General features: G+C 44.5%; 1 protein-coding gene across 2 annotated transcripts in view; it reads left to right on the top strand.

Moving 5' to 3' along the window:
* Positions 1-2554: 2554 nt before the first annotated feature.
* Positions 2555-20557, top strand: part of RHBDL2 (rhomboid like 2) — a 57018-nt gene continuing 39015 nt past the window's right edge. The window contains exon 1 of one of the 2 annotated variants that reach the window (XM_024125443.1): positions 2555-2665. The gene's annotated coding sequence lies outside the window, so the exon portion shown is untranslated. The remainder of the gene's footprint in view (positions 2666-20557) is intronic. The other variant, XM_055082872.1, reaches the window with a different exon arrangement.

Genomic DNA, 20557 nt, shown 5'->3' with positions numbered 1-20557 from the left:
GTCCTGCTTTACTTGGTGGGGAGAACTGGGTACTGGAGTTGACCAGGCACAGCCACTGTCCCTGTTCAGTTCTGCGACCCAGCACTGCCACTGTTGGCCTCAGATGCTCTTTGCACTTTTATGGCTGCCCTCGGTCCTTTTGAGCAGGACCTTCTTTCTGTAGACAGTTCCCATCTTATGGGAAAACTCCCTCCAGTCCTGGGAGCCTATGGTGTTGGTGGCATTCCCCATGAGTCTCGTCCATTTCACAATGATCTTAATGTCATATCACTCAGGACGGTATCTGCTTTCCCTGGTTTCTCACTCTCTGAGGGCCCCTCACTCTTGCCTCTTTGTTAATCTGTGTCATTCTGATTGGGTTCTCACCACCCCTCTGTGAGCCTCTACTTTACTTTGGTCATGTTTCTCTCGTCCTAACCATTTTTTCAAACATTTGACAATTTCCTTCAATCTTTGATTGAACCTCTTTCCCTCTAACTCCGAACAGGTGACCTTGCCACCTACTTTAGTTAGAAAATAGGGATGGGGTGCAACTCCCTTAAGTTCCTGACAAAAGGCTCTAGTGCTTTGGGACATCTCCAAGTGCCACCCCTCCCCCCCTTCAGCCTACTTGCTCTGTCCCTTCCAGTTCTCATCTGCTTTTATGGCCTTCCTGCTCAATCCCTGTAGTGGACAGGCTGCCTGGTGCTATAGACTGAATTGTGTTCCCTCTCCCTCCACTTCATGTGTTGAAGCCCTAAGCCCCGTGTGATGGTGTTGGACATGGAGCCTCTGGGGGGTAATTAGGTTATGAGGGTAGAGCCCTCATGATGGGATTAGAGCCCTTCTAGGAAGAGACAACAGAGAGCTTGCTTCCTCTCTCTGCTTTCCACCATGTGAGGATACGGCGAGAAGGTGGCCATCTGCAAACCAGGAAGAGGCCTCTCTTGACACTGATCTGCCAGCACCTTGATCTTGGTCTTCCCAGCATCCAGAACCGTGAAAAATGAATGTTTGTTGTTTAAGCCACCCAGTCTATAGTATTTTGTTATAGCAGCTCGAACTGACTCAAACCCTTGGTTCTCACTACTGGCCTTTCCTCTTTCTTTCCCCTGCTCCATGCTCTGCATGTCCCTTGGTGTTTCCCAGAGTCCTGTCCTAGATTTCCTTTTCTTCTTTCTCTGGTTTCACTCCCTGAGTGATCTTACCCACTCCCAGGGCTTCAGTTGCTATTTCTGTGCAACTCCTAAATATCTTTTTTCCAGCTGTTTGCTTCCCCTCTGTGAGATACTAGAAAATACATATATTGGTCTCTGCCCCTGGTTCCTGGCACAGAACTCCTAAAACTCTTGTAATTTCCTAAGTGATAAGAGCGCTGCAAGCATCTTTTTGTTGTAATATTTGGTCTTTGACTCTGTCCCTGACACAGGGCTCTTAAAACCCTTGTAAACTCCTAGGTCCAGATAAGAACACAAGGAGCATCTTTTGTTCTAACAAGGCCACTCTGTGTGGGCTCCGGCATGGGAGCTGGTCACTAGGAAAACCAAACCAGGATTAGAACATTGGAATTTTCAACCCGGCTCCCTCCACTCCTTTAGAGAGGATAGAGGGGCTGGAAATGGACTTAATCATTGATCACGCCTACATGAGGAAGCCTCCATAAAATCCCAATAGTAGGGGGTTCGGGGACCTTCCAGGTTGGTAAACACATCCACCTAGCAGTAGGGTGGTACAACCCAACTTCACGGGGACATAAACTCCTGTGCTTGGGACCCTCCCAGACCTCGCCCTATATATCTCAGGAAGGTAACACGAGAACCTCTGATTTGTAGCTAAATTGGACAGAAGTTGTGGGTAAGCTGGGGACCTACTTCTTGCAATTGGCTTCTGAAGTGGAGGGCAGTCTGAGCCCTTCACCTGTGGGATCTGACACTCTCTTCAGGTAGATCATGTCAGAACTGAGATAAATTGTAGGACACCCAGCTGCTGTTGCAGAATTGTTTGGTGTGGGGAAAACCCACACATCTGGTGTCAGAAGTGTTGTGTGGTAGTCCTATGTGAGTAACGGAGAAACACAGGAGGGAAGACTGTTTTTTTTTTCCTTAGTCACCCTTCCACCATCCATTCTCTCTACCTGGCTCTGCCTTGCTCTGTGTCTTGGGGTGCTGATCCCTGTGGATTGCATCAATAAGCTCTCTTGCCCTCCGGCTTCTTGTTAAGTTGAGCCAGTGAGAAGAATCAGGAATTCGGGAAAAAAAAAAGCCCTCCTGCTGAGGTCTTTCTCCAGAGAGCTAGGAACGCCGGGCAGAAGACCCAGGAGGGTAGGACTTGGAAGAGGATTGGAGTTCAGGGCCTCGGCCAACGAGAAAGAGCAAAGGGGCGGTCACAGGCTCTCTGGCTCAGACCCAGGCAGGCGGAGCAAGAGGACTCATTCATCCAGGGCCAGCCCAGGGCAGAGACTGCCGAGCTGGCTGGACCGGCCCAGGCCTCAGGGCTGGGAGGGGATTTCCTCGGGCTCCCTCCCCAGGGGGCTGGGTGGGAGGGAACCTGTGTGGAGGATTATAATTTGGGGAGGGACGTAGGAGTGCCTGGCAGGGCGGGAACTTCAGGGCAGCTGAGGCAGTCCCTTGGCCTGGAACACGGGGAGCAGCCTGTCCTGCCTGGAACGGTCCTTGGCCTCCCTGAGGTAAGCTGCGAGAGCTGGTAGCTGGTGGACCGGGTCCCTCTGTCTGGCAGGTGGGGGGAGAGCCCGAGGCCCAGAGCCAACCGTGGGGTGCTCCCTTGGCAGCCTCCTTCCGCAGTAGCCTTCATGAGTGGCTGCTTGGGATCCTGCTACTTTCATTTTAAAAGTTGGCAGCACGTTGGGCCAGGAGTCAGGGGACTGGCTCTGACTCACCCCCCTCCCCCATGGCCGGAGGACCAGGTAATGCCATTGCCCCTCCCAGCGCTGGTCAATCACTGACCTTCTTTCTCTCCCTTCATCCCATTCTCCTCAGTGACTTGCCTCCCAGTTTTTTCCTCCCTCCAGCTGAGCCAGATCCTAGTCCTCCTGTGCTGCCCGACCTCTGCCCAGAGACCACAGCCAGGGGAGACATCTCTGGCTTCTTCCTGCACAGCAAGTCTCCAAGGTTATTTGTTTCCTCCTTCCTGGTACGGGTGTCTGAGCGATTCTGTTCACTCCTTCATCTGTTACTATTCATTTGTTTATTCATCGTTCTTTGAGCAAGTGGCTGGATTCTCTCTGGTGGGTGGGTTGGGTAGGGGTGGGGTTAGTTTGGGGTGGGACACACAATTTCCCCTCTTCCTGGGAATAAGAAAATTGAAATTTATTTCACAAATGTGTAGTGATCACCTATAATCTGGTGGCCAGCGTGGCAGAGTGGAAACTCATTTTGGAGTCATAGACACACTTGGATTTATATCCCACCTCTTCCTGAGCCTCAGTTTCCGTCTCTCTAAATAGTATTGTTATGAAGATGACATGAGACGATACATGTCAAGCACCAAGCCAAGTGCCAGGCACACAGTGGGGCCTCAAGAAACATCTTTACTCTTTCCTTCTTCTTTGGCCCCCTTCCTGCCATGCCCCTCCCTAACTGCCACCTTCTCTATCTTGTAAAGATGTGTCAGACACCTGTGGCCTTGAAGGCACTTGGGCAGACCTGGAAACACAGAGCTGGGAGTGAAGAAGGAAGTGGTGAAGGGAGGGGCTGAATAGGGAAAGTGCCTCCTGCCGGTTTGAGGTAAGAACACCGACCAGGGCTGGAACCTCTAGTTGGAAGGAAAGGAAGCCTCTCCTGCTGTGTTTCTGAATTTGCATACTTGCACCGAGCCAAAGATAGGAACTACCAGTTCCTAAAACCAACTCTGCCTGGCCTCAAGTTACAGGCTTTTAAATGCATAATCTCATTTAATCATAACCCTGTTACATTATTAACAGCCCCATTTTACAGACGAGGAAATGAAGATACAAACAGACAAAGGGATTTGCCTAAGGTCACATGGCTAATAAGTAGTGCATCCAGAATTTAAATCTAGAGTTTAACTCCTTGCTGTCCTTCAAGCTTCTGTGTATCAGAAAGAACAAAAGGGCATCAGCATTCCCCCAACTTCCTAGACACTGGCTTCTCACTTCCTGTACATCTCCTGCTCTGGGCTGCTTCATCCAAGTGGGAAAGAGCACACTCCTTCCCTGATTTGTTTATTAATTCACTCATTCATATGTCATTCATTTAGTCAAGTGCTCTGTTAGTCCCAAGAGGGCAGGGACCATGTCTGTGTTCACAGTTTATAACAAGCACCCTATATGTCCTGGTAGAGAAATGTTCAATGAATCCTTTGTGAGTAAATGAATTCAACAAACATTAATTGATGCATTCTATGGGCTCCATAATAGGGATTCAAAGATGAAGAATCCCTATTAAGAATCTATCTTCAGGGCTTTCACAGCGTTGTGGAGGACAGTGATAATGCAAAGAAGACAACCATACCTTAGACAGGAGCAGAGGTTGCTGAGGGGACTAAGAGGGGCATTTAATTTTACCGTGTCTGCTTTGTTTGCTACTGCATCCAGTGCCTAGCACCGTGGCATGCACATGGTAGGTGCTTAATAAGGCTTTGCAGAGGAGGTTTAGGACAGTCCTGAAGAGAGTGTTAGGACTTTGCCAGAACAAATTAGAGAGAGAAGATATTCTAGCAGAGGGAGATGCTCCTGAAAAGGCCTAGTGGAGGGTGAGAGCTGGAATTGCAAGGGGCTTAGTAAGGCTGAAACTAGTGGTTACCAGTGGGGAGAGGGGAGGGGGAGGGGGAGGGGGGAAGGGCAAGATAGGGGTAGGAGATTGAGAGGTTCAGGCTACTCTGTGAGAAGTAAGCTGCAAGGATATATTGTAGAGCACAGGGAACATAGCCAATAGTTTATAATAACTTTAAATGGATAGAATCTATAAAAATTTTGAATCACTATGTTGTACACCTGAAACTAACATAATATTGTAAGTCAACTATACCTCAATAAAAAATTAATTAAAGGCAACAAGAAAAAAAATGAAGGTGGATTCTCTCATAGACAGAAAATTATTCTGGTTTGACTCACTGGCTTGACAGTGAGGACTGGTTTTGACAATTGGATTGTATGGTAGACATTTTCCATAAACTGAACAGGCTAAATCTGTAGCTCCAAGGCTTGGATGAAGATATATCTAAAGCGTGTCTCTGATAAAGACTGTGCCAGAAAGTTCTGTCCTGGAACCAATTTTAATTTGTGAGAAATAATTTTAGTTGTTGACTTAAAAATGTATAAGAGTAACATAGCTTGTCCAAAATTCTTATGGGGATTCATGAGCAAAAAACATGAAGACTACAGGTGTATGGCATAAATAACATCACTGGCCAGGCGCATCATGGTGGGGATCCTGATCAGGTGAGGTGAGGTGGCTTGCCTGGAGGTAAGCAGGGGGCAGAAGCGGAGCAAGAACCAGGGTTTTGGGCTTCCCTGGTGGCGCAGTGGTTGAGAGTCCGCCTGCCGATGCAGGGGACACGGGTTTGTGCCCCGGTCCGGGAAGATCCCACGTGCCACGGAGTGGCTGGGCTCGTGAGCCATGGCCGCTGAGCCTGCGCCTCCGGAGCCTGTGCTCTGCAACGGGAGAGGCCACAACAGTGAGAGGCCCGCGTACCGCAAAAAAAAAAAAAAAAAAAAGAACCAGGGTTTTCTGAGTGCGGTAATTGTAGTGCTCTTTCTATGACCCCAAACTTCCTCCTTCCTTCCTTCTTCCACTTACCTGATGGTTTATTCAGCAAACACTTAGTAAGCACCTTTAGAGGGAGTAGAAAAAAGAAACATTTCCTACCTTCCTGGAGCTTACAGACAGCAAATACACAAACCAGATATTTTTAGATAGTGGTAAGTACTAGACGTGAGTTAGCAGGGGGATATGATAGCGAACGTGGGGTGGGCGGAGGTTGGCCTGCCACTTCAGAGAGGCCCCAAAAGGAGCTAGCCTTGAGGCGGGAGAGAGCTTGGTGTGTGCCTGAGACAGGAAGACGCCCCGTGGCTGCAGCACAGAGATGTTGGGGGGGTGGTAGAAAGCTACAAAGAAGGCAGGAGCTAGGTCACGCAGCATTTATCAGCCGTAGTAAGGATCCTGTGTTTATCTTGAAGACAATGGGAAACCGCTGAAGGATTTTTAAGCAGAGAGTTGATGTACTCTGATTTATGGTTTGGTTTTGTTTTGGAAGGGGGGCAGGAGCAGAGATGGAGACTAACTGGGAGGCTCTTGCAGGTGAGACACCTGCAGTCTACTCTGCTGAGGGGTATGAAAATGGACAGTGTTAATGCGAAGGCAGAAGGGTCTGGGATGTCACTTCGTCTCCTAGTTCTCCTGAGGAGTGCTGGTATCTATTGCTGTATAACAAATCACCATGAAACGTAGTAGCTTCCAACAACAACCATTTGATTTTGTCATGATTCTGTGGGTCTGGAATTTGAGTTCAGCTGAGCAGTTCTGCTGCATGTGGTGTCAGCTGGGGTCATTCCCTTGGCTGTATTCAGTTGGTGGCTGAGCTGGGCTGGAAGGTCCAAGAAGGCTTCACTCATAGGTCTGGCACCTTGGTGCTCTTCTATGTGGCCTCTCTCTCCATGTGAGTAGCTTGGGCTTCCTCAAGGCGTGGTGGCCTCAGTGTAGGTTGACCTTCTTATATGGTGTCAGGCTTCCAAGAGGGAGCATTCTAAAGAACAAAAGTGGGCCTGCAGATCTCTTCAGGCCTGGCCTTGGGAGGTACCCAGCACTACCTCTGCTGCGCATTATCAGTCAAAACCAGTCACAGGACTGGCCCAGATTCAAAGTGGGGAAACAAACCCACCTTTTAGTGGAGGAATGGCAAGTAATATGCTCTATCTCTAATCTGCCACACTGGTCTTCTGGAAACTGAATAACCACAGCTACCCTGATGATGTTGACCCACTTTTAAATCTAAACCACAGTTTAGTAGTCTTGCCCTCTTACCTGTGGTTTTGCTTTCCCCTGGTTTCACTTACCTGAGGTAACCTTTGTTTGAAAATATTAAGTGGAAAATTCCAGAAATGAACAATTCATAAGTTTCAAATTGTGCATTGTTCTGAATAGCTTGATGAAATCTCGAGCTGTCCTGCTCCATCTGGCCCAGGACGTGAATCATCTCTTTGTCCAGTGTATCCTGCCCATTCACCTAGTAGCAGTCTTGGTTATCAGTTGAGGTATCGCAGCCTTATGCTGAAGTCACCCTTATTTTACTTAATAATGGCCCTAAAGCACAAGAGTAGTAATGCTGGCAATTTGGATATGCCACAGAGAAGCCATAAAGTGCTTCCTTTAAGTGAAAAGGTGAAAGTTCTTGACTTAATAAGGAAAGAAAAATGGGGACTTCCTTGGCAGTCCAGTGGTTAGGACTCTGTGCTTCCATTGCAGGGGCACGAGTTAGATCCCTGGTAGGGGAGCTAAGGTCCCACAAGCTGCGTGGAGTGGCCAAAAAAGTAAATAAGGAAAGAAAAATAATAGTATGCTGAGGTTGCTAAGATCTATGGTAAAAATGAACCTTCTATCTGTGAAATTGTGAAGAAGGAAAAAGAACTTCGTGCTAGTTTTGCTGTCTCACCTCAAACTGCAAAAGTTACGGCCACAGAGCATGATAAGTGCTTCATTAAGATGGAAAAGGCATTAAATTTGTACAATAAGGTATTTGGAGAGAGACTGCATTCACATAACTTTTATTACAGTATATTGTTTTAATTATTCTATTTTATTATTAGTTATTATTGTTAATGTCTAATTTATAAATTAAACTTTATCATAGGTATGTACCTATAGGAAAAAAACATTGTATGTCTAGGATTTGGTGCTATCTGCAGTTTCAGGCATCCACTGAGGGACTTGGAATGTATCTCTGTGGATAAGGGGGGACTACTGTATACTGTGTCGGAACAATTTATAGTCTCTATTCCCCACTGGATAGGGAGGGCCTGGGGAACAGGAAGTGGTTTTGTTTTTGTTTTTTTCTTTGTGTTTCCAGAGCCTAACATACACAAGGCATTCAGGGTATGTTGTCCAATGAAGTCACACATCACATAAGAATTCCTTGGTTATCAAACCATAGTGTATATGAGAATCCCCTGGAAAGCTGTTAAAGAGACAGGCAGATTCCTGGGCAAGACCCCAGCCCAGAATCCAAATCTCTAGGGCAGGGGGTTTGAGTCTTGGCTGCACATTAAAAAATCCCAGTACCCAGGCCCTAGCTCCAGAGGCCCTAATTCCACTAATCGGGGTGAGCTCAGACATCAACACTGTTTTACAGTCTCCTCAGACAATTCTGATGTGTATCCAGGGTAAAGAACTACTGCCCTAGGATTAGAACCAGCCATCTTCACCTGACTTCTCCAGATGATTCTGAGGTAGATGGTGACCAGCTGTCCTTGGTGTGCCCAGGACTATCCTGATTTTAGCACCCTAAGTCCCATATCCCAAGAAATCCCTAGTCCTGTGCAGATCAGCACAGTTGGTCATTATCAATGGACCGTTATTTAAGAAACATTGTAGATGAGGCAGTGAAAGCCTTTTTGAAAAATACCTGGACATATCTAATGAAAGCAATGATTCTGCCTCCTTACTTAAGGGACTGAAATAGTATCATAATGTTATCAAACAGAGCCAACTCCTTGAATTAAGGAGGGTTGTTGCAGAGCACTGTGCTCTGGTGGGCTAGGTCATTAACCTAGTTAAATAGTGTGTCTGTCTTTGGGAATTCTTCCAGACTCTATACCTTAGTGTACATGAGGCAGCTTTGAAAGCCTGACCACAATCAATGATAAGGATGATGTGTTGAGTATAGTATGAGATACAAGATGAAGTTTTTGTCTCTACACCAGTACGTATTATTATTACTATTATTCATATTATAATAGAGTACACAAATATATGTAATATCTTAAATAGCTCTGTGGGGTAGCAGTGGGGTATAGTAGAGCAGATCAGGATCTAGCCTCAGAAGAATGGGATTTTCCTCTGGCTTTGCTAGGACTAGGTGTGCAGTCATGGGTGTCTCTTTTTGCCTTAGTCGTTCATCTGTAAAATGGGAATAAAAATGGTGTCTTCTTCACAAGGCAGCTGGGAGGCTTCATCAAAATAACATGAGTGGGACTTCCCTGGCGGTCCAGTGGTTAAGACTTCACTTTCCAATGCAGGGGGTACGGATTTGATCCCTGGTCGGGGAGCTAGGATCCCACATGCCTCGTGGCCCAAAAAACAAAACATAAAACAGAAACAATATTGTAAAAAATTCGATAAAGACTTTAAAAATGGTCCACATCAAAAAGAAAAATCTTAAAAAACAAACAAACAAACAAGTGATGGGAATTCCCTGGCAGTCCAGTGGTTAGGATTCAGCACTTTCACTGCCGTAGGCCCAAGTTCGATCCCTGGTCGGGGAGCTAAGATCCTGCAAGCTGCATGGCATGGCCGAAAATTAAAAAAACAAACAAAAAACCAACCACCCAACAAATCCCCACAAGTGAAAGTGGTTCTGTGGGTTGGGAAGGGGAGGTATCTGATTGTCTTTGAATGGGAGAGACACAAAGAAGTTATTCCACTGAGAGGTCTTGTAAGTGACCAAGGTCCTGGTGCCCTCCCCCTCCCCCGCCCCCAACGCGCAACCGCAGCCACAGCTGTGGGATTCCCTACCTTAGCTGCCCTCACAATTGAGGGCAAGTGTGCTTTGCTTCAGGAAGAAGGAAAACTTTTGGAAAAGGCGGTTTGCGAAGGCATTTTTTTCTTTTTTTGTTTTAAAATCCTTTGTCTATTTGTTTCAAGTGTATCCTCAGAGATGTAGCAAAAAGAAAACAACCACAACGCAGACCCATAAATTTGAAAAGCTGGTTCTTAATTTCTGGAGCTAAAAAAGCACTTTTTCAGGCTATAACCACAGAGCGATTGCTGCAGGCCTCTGGAATGGGGCATAATAATGGTTTGCTGTGTGATGAAGGAGGCTGTTAGTTTCTGTGGCCCCGAGGCCAATGTGGCCTCTCCAATTACCAGGTTGCCTAGCAACACCACCAAACGTCTCCCCATTAGGCCCAGCTGGGCAGCAATTGGGTACACCCAGCCTAGTCTGTCGCCCAGCCTCCTGGGCACCCTGGCCACATCAAGGCTGGACTCGGCCTCTGCAAGGGCCTCCCTGGTACCAATGAGTGGGTGGGCCAGCTGTTTAAAAAAAACACAATTCAGATGTTTGAAACCTACTTGTTTGAATGCAGCTGGGAAACAGCACAAGTGAATGATCGAAAGCCTCTTCTGCCAAAGAGGAGTTGTCCTAAGATTGGTGCCCTTGGCAGCGCTCTCCTGGGTGAGGTGAAGAAGGGAAGGTGAGCCTGACTTAGTCCTCGGGTTCTCAGAGCATCAAATCCTTTTCCTTTCCTGGACGTCTGTCTACATCTTGACTCCCTGTGGCAGTAACGGGAGTGGTGGGGTTTCCCAGCCCTGCCTGCTAGTTCTTCTGTAGCTCCCATCTGGGAACTCTCAGGGTCTAGTCTGGGCCTGTTTGGGGAGCTGGAAGAAGAAGAGGGAGGTTAGGGAAGAGGGAAGGATGGGATGAAAATAATCAAAATAAATATGCACACTTCTTGAACACTTGCTACCTAGAGATCACAGAGCAGAGCAACACACGGGGTCTTTGGAGTCAGACACCTTCAAAGGCTCCTGTCCTAGCCTTCTCCTCACTAGCTGTATGATCTTGAGCAAGTTACTCTGGCAGCCTGAGTTTCCTTATCCATAAAATGGGGATGTTATTATCGCACCTTACAAGGCTGTTGTAAGCAGCAATGAAGAGAGTGCTCGTAAAGTGTTTAGCCTAGAACCTGGCACACAGTAGATGCTCCCTCTTATGGCAACACTTTCATTTGATTCTTACAATAGTTCTGTAAGATGCTGAGTGAAGTAGAACTCGGGTCTTCACAGTGCCGAGCACAAGGAGTGGTGCTCCTCAAAGACAGGTGACAGTCCCTTTTGTAACCCCTACGGCATGGTGGCTCTGCAGGTCTCCTCTGACAGCTCAGTGATGGCAGAATGATGATGGCGGGGGGAGGGCGTGTGCAGAGGAAAAGTACTTTTCAATATAAAGTAACACAAAACTCTTAGTTAACGTGGTGTACGTGGAATTCCTCTCTCCTTCCCTTCTTCCTTCCAGTATTCTTTTAAAAGAACTTCATATTTTGGAACAATTTTAGATTTACATAAAAGTTGCAGAGAATTTGTTTACCTTTTACTCAGATACAAGTATTTTCTGAACACCTGTGCACCAGGAACTTTCTGAGCATGAGGAATACAGCAATAAAACTGTGTCTGCCTTCCGTTGGAAGATCACAGAGATTGTGAGACGGAGTGGACCTTGGAGAGCCTTGTCTGTGGTTCTCAAAGGTGCTGAGGCCTCCACGTCACTGGTATAAGTGTCAGAAATTTACTAAATCTATTAAATTAGTTTCTTCAGGACTGGGGCCCAGGAATCTGTATAAAAGCAAATGTTGAAAAACAAATGCCTGAGGGGATTCTAAAGCATAGGCAGTGTGGGGAACTGCTGGTCTAGTCCTGGAGTGTTCCCTGTGCAGGTGAGAAGTCTGTGGCTCAGAGCTGGGAAGACACTTGCTCCAGGTCACTCAGCCAGGAAGTGGCAGAGTGAGAGCGAAAAACAGATCCCCTAGTTCTGTGCTGTCCTTACACTGTATCTCCCAGACACAGAACAAGAAATGAGTTTAGCTTGCAACAGGAAGACCCCAGATAGAGTTTAGAAGAGTTCCTTGGCTATTCAGGTGTAGTAGTTAGGTTCTTGGTTGCAAGGGATTCTGATTCTGGTTCTGGCTGATTACACCAGTAAATGAATTTTATTGAATGCCCATTGGGTAGTAAAATTTAAACAATCTATTTCGCTCATCGTACTCACACTTCTGGCACCAAATGTGTGGATTTTCCACACCATGCAATTCTGACACTGGCTACCCCACAGATTAAGGGCTCAGTCCCATAAGACTGCTCCCTACTTCAGATGCCAACTGCAAGCCTGGGCTTCGGGTGCTTCTGACCAAATGGCTATAAATTCGGGGTTTCTGTGACCTCCCCACTGCTAGTGTTCTATAATTTGCCAGAATAGCTCACAGAACTCAGGAGAGGGCATTACCTACTATTATCAGTTTAGTATAAAGATTACAACGCAGGAGCAGCCAAATGGAAGAGGTGCATAGGGCAAGGGAAAGGGATGCAAAGCTTCCACGCCCTCTCTGGGTGCATCACCCTCCCAGCACCTTGATCTGTTCTCCAACCTGGAAGCTCTCCAAACCCATTTGTTTAGGATTTTTATGGAGGTTCCATCACATAGGGATGATTGATTAAATTATTGACCACTGGTCATTAAACTCAATCTCGAGCCCTTTTCCCCATCCCACAGGTGGGGACTGAACGTTTCAACCCTCTAATCACATGGTTGTTTCCTCTGGCAACCAGGTCCCACCCTCTAAGAATCACTTCATTAGCATAAACTCAGCTACAGTTGAAAAAAACTTACTATGAATAACAAAAGGTACTCCTCTCATCCCTATCACTCAGGAAATTCCAAGGGTTTTAGATCAGTGCCTGGAACTGGGGATGAAGACCGAATATGTATTTCTTAGTATATCACAATATCATGGTAGATTACAAAATCACTGGAAGGAAGCAAAGTTTGGGAAATAAGCAGAAACACACGGAGACCAGGCACCTACAAATACACCAAAATCACAGAGCCAGGTAGGCAAAGACAGCCCCCTTGTCGCTGCTGCATGCTCGTTGCTTCAGCCTGCATCAAAGACACAGATGGCATTGCATTCTGGGTGGCACGCTGACTCCAACGGCAAGGCTGGATGGACACCAGATACTGCTGCCACAGCTTTAAAGTGCACTGCTGTAAGAATCTTCCCCATCCCCAGCTCCAGTCCCCCAAATTCTAAGCAAATGCAGCTGATTGTTCAAGCCTAGCTCACATACCTGAGCTCTAGCTGCCTAAGGACCTGGAAAAGTGAGTACTGAGCATTTTTAGCTTTTGTACTGGGAAGTGGTCCCTGCCGCCCACCCAGATTCATGAGATGAGGAATTCGCCGAGAAAACTGACAAATGACCATTACGTGTGTTATCAAAAGAATACAGTGGAAGTGTTATAGAACCAAACCTGGGTTGACTTGCCTACACGCTAAAGTCAATCTACTGACACCAGGTTTTGGTGAAGGAAAGTGCAGTGTTTACTGCAGGGCACCAAGCAAGGAGTCCAGGGCAGCAAGTGCTCAAAACACCTGAATTCCCGATGATTTTCAGCAAAGCATTTTTTAAAAGCAAGGTGAGGGAGGGGTGACCCAAGGTATGTGATCAGCTGGTGTACAATTCTCTGATGGTGAGGTAACAGGGTGGTATCACAGGAGTTAACATTATCAATCCTTAGGCTCCGGTAGGCCTGGGGACTACGTGGTCATGATCATCAGGTAGTTAATGTCTTCCATTTGGTGAGTGGTTTAGCATTTGCAAAACATCTCAGGAAATGTGCATCAGATACTATTATCTAGGTACTTCAGAGAGGAGCTAAAGCAGAGGATATGAGGGAGAGGTCTGTCCCGGGAAGGACCCATAGGGTCCTGCTCAGTTATGGAAGTCATTGACTTAAAATTTTCTGGCTATAATTTATAACAATGTTGGGAGACACTATGTGGTATTGAAACTGCTAGGTGGCATTTCAGGGGGCTCTGAGGATCTCCAGTCCTTTATGTCTCAGCGCATTAAGAATTCAGCGAGAGGCAAAGTGATGGATAAGAAGTGATTTATTAGAACAGGACGCTTGTGATGCTTACAGTCGGGCGGGTGAGAAGGTGCCGTGCGGGAAGAACTTAGTGAGCTACAGTTTTATAATCAAAGGAAAAGTGGGGAGGGGGAAAAGACCACCTTCCTCATTTTTGAGTAGACATCACGCTTCCATCATCAGCTCCTCCTCTGTGTTGGGGCGGGGAGTTTTCTTATCCCTACGTGGTCAAGCCAGGACTGTCATAGCACTATGGAAAAATTATTTCAGGTCTCAGTACAATGAGGGTCTTTCACTTTGAAATGTCACCTTTCCATAAATTATTGTTTTTTTATGTGTGCAGAGAGCATGTCCTAAGGGTCGTTAACTTACTGAGCTCACTGGACAGGATGTGGGTCTCATGCCACCGTTGTGTTATTGTTTTGGGGCATGTCTCATGCTTCTGTAGCATGGTTTTGCTGCTAAGCAAGCCTGCTTGGTTTTATGGTTAAGCAAACCTGCTTTCTTGAGTGATCATTAACTTACAGGGGTCTCCCATAATTTTTTCTTTACTTACAATCCTCTGGTGGAAATAACTATTTATCTACTTTGTCCCTTTACTCTGTCCATATCAGTATATAGTGAATGAGGGCACCTAAAAGGTCTTTGGAAAAATCCCTTGCCAATGTCGAGTCTCCTGGGTAAATCTTGTGTTTTGGCCACACCACGTGGAATCTTAGTTCCCCCACCAGGGACCAAACCCACGCCCCCTGCGGTGGAAGCGCAGAGTCTTAACCACTGGACTGCCAGGGGAGTCCTAAATCTTCTTATGGAAATCTCTTTTTCTACAGATTTTTTTTTTTTTTTAAAGGCAGATGATTGTTCTGGATAAATGAGCACAGCCTGCTCTTTCCAATCCTTGGCCAACACACTGGCTACATGACTCATAACACGAGCAATGCTTATACCAGGTAAGGTCAGGAAGTAGGAAAGTTCTTTCCACTTTTCCTCTTCTTAAGAATAATTGCTAACTTGAAGGGAAGGTCTTTGGTTCTTGAACGTCTCCATTTTTAACCAAAAGGCTATGAGTCTTTTCTACTCTTCCAACATCCTTTTTAACAATCCACTCCCAGTTGTTCCCTAAGGGTAGGATGAGAACATTTCACGGCAGGGCCACCCACTTTTGATCTGAATGCGTGTGTGTGTGTGTGTGTGTGTGTGTGTGTGTACACGTGTGTATTTCAACAAAGAGTTGGCAGCCACTTGCTGCAGTAAGAGGTAGGAGGTGAGGCATAATATCAAGTCAACATTAAAGAAAGCTCAAGAAACCTGCATGATCTTTGCTTAATGAGTAAGAAAGCACAGTCAGTGTAGTAAACAATTTCACTCAATGAGTAACACTGCGATGAGAGTGACCAAGAAAATAATTTGATAGCTGTGGATGTTTTTATATCTCTGTGAGACTGTAATGTGTTGTAATCATTGCTGGCTTGTTTTGAGGCTCTTGTGCTGTCAAACTGAGCCTCTGAAAATTCTGGTACTCTAGAAAATTCAGATATTCTATCCCAACTATGACCTATAGAACCCGTGGAGTATACAGGCCACACCTACACAATTAATGACATGATCTTAGATTTGACTTGCTTTGTGAGGCCCTAGGGAGGGAAACCTTGGACCCAGGAGCAGAAGGGCTGGTGAGCAGATTTCAGCACAGTGGAAGAATGAACTACCTAAGAAATAGAACTATCAGAAAATAAAACAAGTCAATTAAAGTACGTTCAGGTTCTTTGTAATTTTTCACTACTCTGAATAGTTCTGCACTGGACATCTTTGAAAGATAGCCTTGAGTACTCACTCAGATACATTTGTAGCATAGATTTCTAGAAGTAGAAAGGTTCTGTTGAAAGGTATATGCGTTTCATATTTTATAGATACTGCCCAATTGCCTTGTGAAAAGGCTGCATCAATTTACACCTCATAAACTGCACCCATTTCCACACAGCCTTGTAAGTATGAATCAGTCTTTTTTATTGTTGCCAGTCTAGTCAGTAATGTTTCCAATGTGGTGAATTGTGCTCAGAAACTCAGGTGTGGATGCAGAAGATAAACAGTAATGGCAGGGATGGGGAATGTCAGACTAGAAGCAGCACCTGTGAGCATCAAGCACTAGATGCTGGAGATGAGATGAACCAGAGAGAGGCCTCTGTCCTCAAGGAACAGGCACACAGACAGGTACAGAAGTCAGAGTGTGACAGTGTCTGACCGAGAAGGGAGGTCAAAACAAAATGCCACCATCACTACCAACATGTTCATCTGTTTCTGGAATCTACAGTAGGTAGGTCTAGATGTCAGATCCCTTTACTGCACATGCCAAGGAAGAAAGCAGACACACATTGAGTCTCAGCTAAACTGAATGGGTCAGATAGCTTTGCAGCACAGGAAACATATTTCACTAAAATATCTAAAATGATGGGCTTGAGGTCGTAACATTTCTGGAAATTTTGAAATCTGGAAAAAAGAAAAATTGTGGGGAAATGTAATCCTTGTTTTTCTAGCTCCTTTTATAGATATGAAGTTGTGTTATTCACAATGTGGAACTTTCCTCATGAAATGATCATGTATGATATTTAAGTTTACAATAGGGCTTATTAACACAATGTTAATCACTCTTAATTGAACTTAATTTTTAAAATGCCTTAATATTTGTGTTTATGAGCTGCTGATCTCAAATCCATACTCGTTTTGCCATTTATGAGACATGAAAGAAACTATAAATAATCATCAGTATGCAAGGAAAATTAATAAAATAGTTATCTCTACAGACTTAATGTCTGACCCTGGGAGGCTGGGTGAGTGGGAGGTAAGAAGCCTTTATTTTCAGCAAAGTTACTGGGGAAAAATAAATAAAAGGGGAATTCTCTTCTTCTCTAAATTTATTGGATATAACCTATTGTAATGTGGAACCTTGCCTAATGGAATACATTTGAAAATGAATTGTGACCTGATTCCTAGTAACTTGCAGCGTGAAAATAGACCCCAGACTCAGCCCCATCCCTTCCATCTGTCCATTCATCCATCTACATACCCACTCATCCATCCATCCATAGCCAGTAATAACTAATAATTATGGAGTGTTTACTATGTGCCAGAAACTGTTCTAAGTGCTTTACATGCATTGTCTCAAATAATTTTCCCCATAATGCTATGAGGTAAGCACTATCATGATCCTGACTTTAAAATGGGACCTGAAGATTTTCCAATAAATTAAACATAGAATTACCATATGACCCAGCGATTCCACTCTTAGGTATATACTCAAAAGAATTGAAAACAGGTATTCAAATAAAAACTTGTATGGGCATGTTCATAGCAGCTCTATTCACAGTAGCCAAAAGGTGGAAATGATCCAAATGCCCTTCAACAGATGAATGGATAAACAATATGGTTTTGTTTGTATATCTATCTATACAATGCAATATTATTCAGCCATAAAAAGGAATGATGTACTGATACATGCTACAACACAGATGAACCTTGAAGACTTTTCTAAGTAAAAGAAGCCAGACTCAAAAGACCACATATTTTATGATTTCATTTATATGAAATATATAAAATAGGTAAATCTATAGAGACAGAAAGCAAATTAGTGGGTGCCAGGGGCTGGAGGGAGGGGGCAATGGGGAGTGACTGCTTAATGGGTATGGGGGTTTTGTCTGGGGTGATGAAAAAGTTCTGGAACGACATAGTCGTGATGGTTGCACAACACTGCAAGTGTATTTAATGTTACCGGATTGTACACTTTTAAATGGTTAATTTTATGTTTATTTTACCATAATTCTTAAAAAATGTAATTTGAGGCTCAGAGAATGTAAGTGACTTACTTAAGGTTACTTTACAGCTGATAGGTTGTAGAGCTGTGTTTTAACCCCAGTCATCTGGCTCTATGGCTCATGACTTTAAAAAAAATTCCAGTGAAAAACTTTATTTTGGGCCATTTAGGAAGTTTAGATACACTGGACTAAGCTGAAAATATCAGTAGCATTGGATACCATTGATTAAGCCCATGCTGGTGACAAACAGCATATTCTATCTAGTCTTCACAGTGACCTTGAAAATTTAATATTATTGTTTAGTTTGTGTGTGTTTGTGTGTGTGGTAAAATATACATGACATAAAATTTACCATTTTTACCGTTTTTACGTGTACAATTCATGGCATTCACTGCATTTACACTGTTGTACAACCATCACCATCATCCATCTCCAGAACTTTTTCATCTTCCCAAACTGAAACTCTGTATAGTACCGATTAAACATATAACTCCCCATTCCCCCTGTCCCCCAGCTCCTGGCAACCCCCATTCTATGGCTAATGGTCCCAGGTCCAGGGCTATTGTCTGGGGTTTGCAAATAAAAATAAGACATGACCACTTTCCAGGTCTGTCTAGCCTGTGTGCCTGCCCTCTAGTGACCTTGACACTGTGTCTTTCTCCACCACGTTAGAGAAGTCCAGTTGCAGGACGACAGAGTCGTTGAAGTGTGCAGAGGATCCTCTGTGGCCTGTGGCTGGGGAGTGGGAGAAGGAAGCCAGGAAATGGAATATGGTTGGGAAGAAAGGCAGGAATGAAGGGATTGCAACAGGAAGCTCTGTTAGGAAGGGTGAAGATGAGAATTGGGAAGATACCGCTTGTCTTCTTCCTTCCTGGATTGTTCGGAGGAGTATGTGAGAATTAGCATGAGGATGTTCTTTGAAGAGACTGGGGTGCTCTGCACACTTCCTTAGGACTCACATCATGACTGAAGTGGACTTGTTTTAAGGGCATAACTCAGCAGAGCAGTTTCAGTGGGGGATGCAGATGATAAGATGTTTAGTGGATACAAACTCCTCCTTCAAGACACTAGGCCACAAGGGGAGGGAAGAAATAGTACAGTGCTTGAGACTTTAGGGTCCAGCAAAGGTCTCATAGATATGACTTTGTTTTTATTATATCTTATTTTTTTTAAGTTTAAGGTGTACAGCATAATGATTTGACTTACATACATCACGAAATGATTACCGCAGTAGGTTTAGTGAACATCTGTCATCTCATATAGACACAACATTAAAGAAATAGAAAAAATTTGTTTTCCTTGTGATGAGAACTCTTGGGGTTTACCATCTTAACAACTTTCATTTATAATGTACAGCAGTGTTCTTTATCTTTATCATGTTGTACATTACATCCCTAGTACTGTTATCTTATAACTAGGAGTTTGTACCCTTTGAGTACCTTCATATAATTCCCCCTCCCACCCACCCCTTTGGTAGCCACAAATCTGATCTCTTTCTGTATGAGTTTGTTTTCGAAGCATAATTGACCTACAACACTGTTAGTTCCTAGTGTACAACACAGTGATTCGTTATTTCTGTACATTTCAAAATGATCACCATGAACAGTCTAGTTGTCATCTGTCACCATACAAAGCTATTACATATTTATTGACTATATTCCCCAAACTGTACATTTCATATCTGTGACATTTATTTTGTAACTGAAAGTTTGTACATCTTAATCTCCCACCTTTTTCTCACCTCCTCCCACCACCACCCCTCTGGCAACCACCTGTTTGTTCTCTGTATCTATGATTCTGTTTCTGTTTGGTTGTGTTTGTCCATTTGTTTTGTTTTTTATTTTACTTTTAAATTTTTATTTATTTATTTATTTATTTTGCTTGTGCTGGGTCTTAGTTGAGGCATGAGGGATCTTTAGTTGCGGCATGCGGACTCCTAGCTGCGGCATGCGTGTGGGATCTAGTTGCCCAACCAGGGATTGAACCCAGGTCCGCTGCATTGGGAACTTGGAGTCTTACCTGCTGGACCACCAGGGAAGTCCCTGTTTTGATTTTTAGATTACACATATAGTGAAATCATACAGTATTTGGCTTTCTCTGTCTGATTCATTTCTTTTAGCATAATACCCTCTAGGTCCATCCATGTTGCTGCAAATGGCAAGATTTCATTCTTTTTCATGGCTGAGAAATATTCCTGTGTGTGTGTGTGTGTATGCACACACACACATCACATCTTCTTTATCCATTCACCTATTGATGGGCACCTAGGTTGCTTCCATATCTTGGCTGTTGTATATGATGCTGCAATGAACATAGGGGGGCATATATCTGTTCTAGTGTTTTCGTTCTCTTTGGGTAAATGCCCAGAAGTGGAATTGCTTGGTCATATGGTAGTTCTATTTTTAATTTTTTGAGGAACCTCCATACTGTTTTCCATAGTGGCTGCACCAATTTACATTTCTACCAACAGTGCATGAGGGTTCTCTTTTCTCCACATTCTGGCCAACACTTGTTATGTTGACTTTTTGATAGCAGCCATTCTGAAAGGTGTGAAGTGATTCGCAATTGTGGTTTTCTTGGTGGGGGGAGCCCGCTCCACATGGCTTGTGGGATCTTAGTTCCCAGACCAGGGATTGAACCCTCAGCCACGTCAGTGGAAGTGTGGAGTCCTAACCACTGGACTGCCAGGAAATTTCCCTCGTGGTTTTGATTGCCTTTCCCTGATGATTAGTGGTGTTGAGCATCTTTACATGTTCCTGTTGACCATCTGTATGTCTTCTTTGGAAAAATGTCTATTCAGGTCCTCTGGCCGTTTTTCTTTTCTTTTTTTTTTTGAATTTTTGAATTTTATTTTATTTCTTTTTTTATACAGCAGGTTCTTATTAGTCATCCATTTTATACATATTAGTGTATATACATCAATCCCAATCTCCCAA

The sequence above is a fragment of the Physeter macrocephalus genome, chromosome 3 (assembly GCF_002837175.3).
Source record: "Physeter macrocephalus isolate SW-GA chromosome 3, ASM283717v5, whole genome shotgun sequence".
NCBI lineage: Eukaryota > Metazoa > Chordata > Mammalia > Artiodactyla > Physeteridae > Physeter > Physeter macrocephalus.
Note: the sequence above shows the minus strand (reverse complement) of the source record. Positions and strands in the feature narration are given on the sequence as shown.